Here is an 8,225-nt window from a genome sequence, read left to right on the forward strand (position 1 = left end):
GCAAGCACTCTATTATGTATCAGTATTGGGGCTTGAAATGCTGTCCCTTACCTCTTTCTGCTCATCCTACCATGTGAGTCACAGATCCATTTCTATTTTTTGGGTTTTTTGTTTTTTTTTTAGTAGTTAATTGGAAATAAGAGTTTCCTGGATTTTCTTGCTGGCTTTTCTTGCTGGATTTTCAAACTGTGATCCTCAGATCTCAGCCTTCTGAGTAGCTAGGATTACAGGTGTGAGCCATTGGCACCTGGCTTGGACATCCTGTTTATGTTTTCTATGTCTAGCTGGGCTGATAGATGTGTACCACTACACCCAGCTTTATTGATTGAGATGGAATCTTGCTAATTTTTGCCCAAATTGGTCTGGGACCAAAATACTCCTGATTTGAAATCTTAGATGTAAGCTCCTGTGGGTGGCTGGATAATAAGTCTTAAGAAACAGAAAAGTGGGGCTGGGAATATGGCTTAGTGGTAAAGTGCATGAAGCCCAGGGTTCGATTCCTCAGCACCAGATATATAGAAAAAGCCAGAAGTGGCGCCGTGGCTCAAGTGGCAGAGTGCTAGCCTTGAGCAAAAAGAAGCCAGGGACAGTGCTCAGGCCCTGAGTCCACACCCCAGAACTGGCAACAAAAACAAAACAAAACAAAAAGAAATGTACTTGCCTTACATATGAAACTGTAACCCCTCTGTACTTCACTTAAAGAAAAAAATAAAAAAAAGAAAGAAATAGAAAAGTTGCAGAAGTAGAATGAAGAATTCCTTCACAGCCTTTATATGTTAACACTTATTCCATCCATCCACCCATTCATGACCTGTTTTACTCAGAGTGCATTGCAGGTATGTTTTCCTGCCAGCCTCAATTTCTTTAGTACATATTTATTTTTTTGCTGGTCCTGGGGCTTGAACTCTGGGCCTGGGTGCTATATCTGGGCTATTTTTTTTGTTGTTGTTGTTCAAGGAGAGCACTTTGCCTCTTGAGCCACAGCTCCGCTTCTGGATTTTTTGAGTAGTTTATTGGAGATAAGAGTCTCATGGAGTTTCCTGCCCAGGCTGGCTTTGAAACATGATTCTCAGCTTTCAGCCTCCTGAGTAGCTAGGATTAGAGCTACCAGCACCCAGCATTTTTCTTTTTTCTTTTTTTTTTTTTTTTTGCCAGTTCTGGGGCTTGGACTCAGGGCCTGAGCACTGTCCCTGGCTTCTTTTTTGCTCAAGGCTAGCACTCTGCCACTTGAGCCACAGCGCCACTTCTGGTCGTTTTCTGTATATGTGGTGTTGGGGAATTGAACCCAGGGCCTCATGTATATGAGGCAAGCACTCTTGCCACTAGGCCATATCCCCAGCCCCGTCAGCATGTTTCTTAAGATCAACAACTTCCTTGCTGGGCATGCTGGTGCATGCCTCCAATCTCAGCACTCAAGAGGCTGAGGCAGGAAGATTGAGAGTTCAAGGCCAGCCTGGGCTACATTGCAAGATAGTCTCAAAATGAAAATAAATTAAACAACATACAAAATAAAGAGCTTCTTATTACATAATTATAATACTTTTTTTTTCAAATCAAATTCAGGAAATCAACACTGGTACAAGACTGTTATTTAATCTGTTGATCTTATACAGATTTTGCCAATTGTACCACTACCTCTTTTTATAACATAAGATGCACACACACACACACACACACACACACACACACACACACGCAGGGTGCCAGTAGCTCAAGCCTATATCCAAGCTACTCAGGAGGCTGAGATCTGAGGATCACAGCTCGAATCCAACCCAGACAAAAACGTCCATGAGACTCTTATCTTTAGTTATCCACCAAAAAGCCAGAAGCAGAGCTGTGAGTCAAATAATAAAGTGCTAGCCTTGAGCAAGAAAGCTCAGGGACAGTGGCCAGGCACTGAGTTCAAACCCCAGGACTGTCACATAAAAAAAGTCACGAATCACTTGGGGCCAGCAGTCTCTGGGGGAAGGGCCGCTTTTGGATCAGTGGCCTCTGGGATGATAGGAGAATATATTTGTTGTTTTCAGCCATCCAGGCTGTGGTAATTAATTACACAACAGGAGGACATAGGTCCACCTCATTCTTTACTTGTCTGTGAATTGAGGATCTGTGGATTGACTATAGGGGGAGGCGGGGCTGTGAGGGATGGAAGACATGGTGGTTTTCCCCTAGAGTGCCTCTCACTTAGTGTCAAGCACTTATTTGTTGTTTTATGGTGCTGGGGATAGAGCCCAGCTCTCACAAGTAGATGCCAGCCAGAGAGCTCTACCACTGAGCCACCCTAGCCAGGTACTGAGCATTTAAGGTGGTACAGTCCACCTTCAGTATCAGGAGGCTCTGCCCTGGCAGATTCAACCAATCACAGATTGCAAATAATTTTTAAAATTGCATCCGTACTGAGCATGCGTAGATGCTCTTTTTTGTCTCATCATTATTTCTTAAGCAACACAGGGTAACTATTTACAGAACATTGACAGTGCATTATGTATTATATGTAATTTAGAGATGATTTTTAAGTATGTGTGAGTTGCTGTAGGTGTATCTCAGCGACAATGCTTGCCCAGCCTGTATAAGTTCCTGACTTTGATTCCCAACACTGCTTAAAAAAATAAAAAAAATAGAAGGATGTGCCTAGGACTATGCCGTTTTGAAATAGGGAAACAAAGAAGACAAGGGAGGACAGACAGAAACAAGTAACATGGTCAGGTGTGGTGGCACATGACTGTAATCCCAGCCACACAGGAGGTAGAGGTAGGGGAATCATGCTCCAAGATCAGTACAGGCAAAAGCACGAAACTAATGGAAGCCAAGAGGGCTGGGGTTGTGGCTCAAGCCAGTGAGTGCTTACTTAGCAAGCACCTAGTCCATAGTTCAAATGCCAGGACTGCCTTGAAAATGTAAAATAGTAAACCTTTCACAGAGGGATCCCACCTCAGAGGGATACAGCCTTACTAACACATGCAGTGGATTTGCAAGAGAACAGGTTGTTTGTTTCCAATGCCAGCATGTACTGTAGGATGGTCAGTATTGTAGAATGACCCCTTCCACTGAATGAACACCAGCAACTGTCAGAAAAGGCTCTCACCACTGCCGACAAAAGCCATCAGTCAGTACCAAGAAACCTCGTGTAGATCAGACTGTAGCTCCAAACATAAGTATTGTTTACTGAAGATAGGATGGTGTCTCTTTCACACCTGCAGCCTACCCCAAGTGTGTATTTTTCTCTCTTGCTAATATTGTCTTGTATCTATTCACTCCGACTCACTTTTTGGAGGTGAAGTCAAGGCTTCCGTTGAGCTCCCCTTTCCTTTCTCTTTGGGAGGTCTCCTCTGAGCTCTATAGTACACCTGTGGATTTTATTATTGCTAGGGGCTCCTGGAACCCATCAGCGCAGACACCTGAGTACAGGGAGATCCCAGGATTAGCCAACAGATATGCCCATCAGCAGTGTGGTCCCTATTGGCAACAATGATATTTAAGAAGCTCTGTGTGTCGGGTCTGGGGATATGGCTTAGTGGCAAGAGTGCTTGTCTCATATACATGATGCCCTGGGTTCAATTCCTCAGCACCACATATACAGAAAACGGCCAGAAGTGGCACTGTGGCTCAAGTGGCAGAGTGCTAGCCTTGAGCAAAAGGAAGCCAGGGACAGTGCTCAGGACCTGAGTTCACGGCCTAGGACTGGCCAAAAAAAAAAAAAAAAGAAGCTGTGTGTGTGTGTGTGTGTGTGTGTGTGCGTGTGTGTGTGTGTGTGTGTTTCCTCCCTTAGAATAGATCCAGCTCATCAGGGGGCTACCAAAGTCTCTTTGTAGGGAAGGCTGACAGCCCCATTCCAGGGTACCATTTCTCCTCAGCCTCTGACTCGAAGCCACTGTGCCTGGCTCTGTGGTGTCATTTTTAACCCTTCAGCTAAAGGGAAAAGGCAGAATCCTCCACTGGTCAGACAGCAGACACGGGAGCTCAGGGAGGCTCTCCAAGTGTGCACTGCAGCTCTGTTATTGTTACCTCAGAAAGGTTACTTAATTTCTGCCAAAGGGTGAGAGTACAGTAATGGAGTGTAAAGACCTTAAATGTCTTTATTCTACATTCTTGAGCCAGGTGACATGGAATTCTGCAATTCTAGAGGATGGAGAACAGGTTGGTTTTAGAGGTAGAAAAGGACTAAAGAAGGTGGAAGAAAGAAGCAGACTGGCCATTTCAAAATGGCTGTGTGTGCGCGCGCGTGTGTGGTGGCCAGAGAGATGGAACAATAGAAAAGTCACTGACGGATTGCTATCTGATGATGATGATGATGATGATGATGATGATGATGATGATGTGTGTGTGTTTGTGTGTGTGCGCACCCGCACGCCTGTGTAAGGATTAAGGTCAAGGGAACTTCATAATCACAGGAACCTGAAACCGACTTGTTTCAGAAGTTGGCTGTTACCTTCCTAATCTGGATATCTCAGATCTGATAAAAAGCTTAGTTTCTTCTTGGTAAAGTGGAACTTTAGCATGAGTGACTCCATTTTATCCAAAACAATGGCCATGGCTTTCTGAAATAATCCTCCTCCTCCTCCTCCTCCTGATCCTCCTCTTCCTCCTCCTGGTCCTTCTCTTCCTCCTCTTCTTGTGATGGGGATGGAACCCAGGGATTCATGCATGTTGGACAAGTGCCCTACCACAGAGGTACACTTTCAGCCCAGTCTCCTATAATCCTTAGCACTTGTCTGTTCCTCAGTTTCCTGGCTTATAAAAGAAGCACCATATCCATTACATTGGTATTAAGTATTATGCTAGTATTCGAAGTCCATAGCCTGGTGCTAGCAAATGCGATGTGTGGTTGGGAGAGAAAGGTCAGACCCATTATGGAGGACATTCCTGTGAGTTTGAAACTCCACCAAGTTTCCACTGAAACTAAGGCTCTCCACCGTGTACCCCCACCCTGCCCCCAAGGGCAGCTCGCACCCTGGGAAAGTCCAGTGGGCAGGGTTTTTCCAGCCGAGGCTGCTGAGCCCTGTGGTAGAGTGGGTGAGTACGTTGGCCCTTGCCTCTGCGTGCTTGGGTTTCTCCCGCAGGAGGGAGGGCCACCCCTGTGTCCCAGCGTGAGTCCTCCCAGGCCAGGGACATCAGCCCAAGTATCAAGTCGCTGGCCTGTTTTCTTGAGGGCTGCCCTCTTGAATTCTCGGAATTCTTGGCTCTTGGTAGTTTCCCCAAGGGATCTGCTCCCATGGCTGGGTCAAGTGGACTGATTTACAGGGTCCAGGCCTGCTGGCCGGCATGGGTCCAAGGGAATGGGAAGGGCAGGGGAGGGGGGGGGGCATTCGTGAAGCCAGGCCGTCCTGCTGGGACACGGGCCTCACCCCATATTCCTCAAATACTTTGGGCCCTCTGGAGGATGCCAAGCACAACAGAGCATTGTGAAATGCCGGCTTTCTTCTCTCCCTCCTGCCCCTCCCAAGGCCAAGGCCACTGCAAGATGGAGCCTGGCTGCGACCGACCAGCGTGGAGTCATGTAGTGTTGGAGGCTGAGCTGACTAGGGATGAGGATGGGTTCTGAATGTCTGTCCAGCTCCTCCCTCCCCCCCCCCCCCACACACAGTGGGACTGGGGATGTAGCTCAGTAGTAGAGCACTTGCCTAGCATATGCAAGGTCTGGAGTTCTATCCCCAGTACGGAGAAACACAAATGGAAGCAAAAAGCTGGTCGTGGCGGTTCCCACCTGTACTCTTCCCGAGTAGAAAATTGGGACGACTGAAGTGGAAGGCCATACCTATCTCGACCAATAAAAAGCCGGACATGTAGATTCACGCTTGTCCTTCCAGCTCTATGCTGCTGGAAGCCTAAATAGGAAATCAAGGTCTAGGCTGGATGAACATGAACCAGAGACTGTATTTCCAAAATAACTAAGTCCAAAAGGGCTTGGGGTCTGGCTCAAATGGCAGAGTTCCTGCCTGGCAACTTAGAACCCCTGAGTACAATTCCTAGTACCACCCAAAATAAAAGAGCAAACAAGCCAAACCAACCAACCCCCTGAAAAACCCCAAACGGCAACGAACAACAACAAAACACATTATCCCCAAATCAAAAGGAAAAAAAAAGTAAGTCCAATAACCCACTCTACCCGACAGCATCAGAAAGCACCTCTGCGTACAGCACAGAGGATCCTGACAGTGAGCCTCTGTCCATCTGTCCATCCATCTGTCCAACCGGAGAGGAGACTGGAAGTTGTGTGTCCTCATCCTGGTCAGGCCCTTCTCCGGCCTGGTTCAGCAACCCGCACTTGTAAGGTAGGGATAATACCAGTCTCCACCTCTAGAGGGTGCAGTGGGCTAAAAATTCTATTGCTGCTGTGGCTGCATTGCCATGGGAACCCGGTGGCCACCATTTCATTCCAGTGCTCACTGCAAATGGCTGTTGACCCTGGGCATGGAGGAGTCCTAGGCGAAGGGCAGCTCTGTTCAGTAGCTGTGGTAGGCTGTGGCTTTCGCCAATGTCAGAACAAAACTGGACCCTCTACCTGCTGTCCTCGCGGGCCCCATCCAGACTCCATCCTAGTCTCAGCGAAGCCACATGCCGATGGAGATGGCAGAAGGGCAGGTTTGGAGCTTTCCTTGACCTGTGTGTGCCTCAGAGGCCCACGCCGGAGCAAAAGAAGCTCATGAGGTACAACTGCATGCAGAAGGCAAATGGCGCCCGGGCTTTTTTTTTCTGGTTGGCCTTGCTATAGTTTGCATGATGAACGTCCTGTCAAGGACCCATTACGTTTGGAGGCCCCAGCGAGACAATCCACCTGTACGGCAACGGGCCTTGGCCCTCAGGGGGTGACATTTCTCAGCCCCCAAGGTTTCCCCAGCCTCCCTCGAGCAGTTTCCCGAGGACCAATGTGGAAACCCTCCCTGGGGGAGTCTGGGCAGGCTTGTAGGCCTGCACCCGGGGACCCTTAGTGAAAGGCTGGACACGGCACTGAAATCTGAGGCTGGGATGGGACGTTGCTTGTGCCTCCTGAGACTTCTGGGACTTCTTTGAGAAATCATCTGGGACTTCCTGGAGAGGTCATCTGGTAGATGTAGGCCATGTGGGCTGTCTGTGGCTACTTGCCTGAGTTTGTTTGTTACTAATTCTATCTGTGTCCTTTATACACCTCCACGCACTCCTTTTGTCCAGGATGGGAAAACCATTTCCTGAAGTTCTTGTAAGTGAAACTGTAACTGAAAAATCTTCTCCCCCGGTGTTGCAGGAACTCCTGGAAGAGGACCGGCTGGTGCATTCTCCCCCTTATTCTGTGCCACCAGCACCTCCAATGTTAAGCCCCCTCCATACCAAAAGTGGTTCCTTGTACCAGTCTGAGGTGGTAAGAGGTGATACAGCCCCCTTACTACCCTTGAGACAGGTGCCAATCCTTGGGGGCGACCACGGACCTGTCCCCTTTCTAGTGTATGTTCCCTTTCTAACTAGTAACCTGCAACATTGGAAACACCAAAATTGGTCCTTTTCTGAAAAACTCCAGGGGTTCTTCTCATTACTGGAGTCTGTATTCTTTACATGCCAGCCCGCCTGGGATAATTGTCAGCAATGTAAGCTTATAGAATGTTCCCCGGCCCATAAGCTCTGCCCTTGGCAATGCAACTCTGCCCCTGGCTACCTGAGGGGCAGGTGGAGCACCTCCCACCTTAGTTGCATGAGGGTATAAAGATCCCCCTAAAAGAGAGTTCAGGTGCCATTTTCCTCTCCTCTGTGGGAACTTGGCCTTGCCGGTCCTGCTGGCAATAAACTCTTTTGCTCTACGTGACTTTGTCTATGGTCTGTGGTTCTTCTGGGACAATTTTCCTTTCAAGCAACTGCTGTATGTGCTTTTTACCTTGGAAGAAAGGGAGCGTATTCATCCAGCATAATGCCTTGAAGGCGGTCCTTGGACTAGATGGCTCCCCCACTGATGACCCAGTCCATTTGGAATGAATCTTCCCCCTGACTCACCCAAGCTGGGACTACAACAGTGATGGAGGTAGGGAGGCATTTACCAGTTATCGCCAGACTCTGTTAGCAGGGATATGGGCAGTGGCTAGGAAGCCAACTACTTTATCTAAGGTGAATGAGACTGTACCACTCCCCAGTGAACCCTCTGCTGCTTTTCTCTATAGGACCTATACACCTATAGATCCTGAGGCCCCAGAGAATCGAAGAGCCCTACATATGGCCTTCGTTACCCAGTTGGCCCCAGATATTAGGAAAAAAGCTTCAAA

The sequence above is a fragment of the Perognathus longimembris genome, chromosome 7 (assembly GCF_023159225.1).
Source record: "Perognathus longimembris pacificus isolate PPM17 chromosome 7, ASM2315922v1, whole genome shotgun sequence".
In the NCBI taxonomy this organism is placed as follows: Eukaryota; Metazoa; Chordata; class Mammalia; order Rodentia; family Heteromyidae; genus Perognathus; species Perognathus longimembris.